Below are 260 nucleotides of genomic sequence, written 5' to 3' on the forward strand. Positions count from 1 at the left end.
CCCGCCGCCACTTCCGCCTCCGCAGCCTCCCGGTAACCCGAGCAGGGCCGGCCGCCCGCCCGCCGTCAGGACCCCGCCCGGGGCTGTCCTCCGCGCTGCCTGACCCCTAACCCGTCGGGAAACACCGCTCGCCGGGGCGACGTCGCGGTTAGGCGGCGCCGCCTTTTCTATCGCGCCTGGGCGTCGCGGGGCGGGCGTCGCCGGCTCGGTCGGGGCGGTGCTGTCGGTCAGGCAGAGCGGCGGTCGCCCCGGCAGGGAGC

Source organism: Haliaeetus leucocephalus, unplaced genomic scaffold (assembly GCF_000737465.1).
Source record: "Haliaeetus leucocephalus isolate CR32 unplaced genomic scaffold, Haliaeetus_leucocephalus-4.0 Scaffold751, whole genome shotgun sequence".
NCBI lineage: Eukaryota > Metazoa > Chordata > Aves > Accipitriformes > Accipitridae > Haliaeetus > Haliaeetus leucocephalus.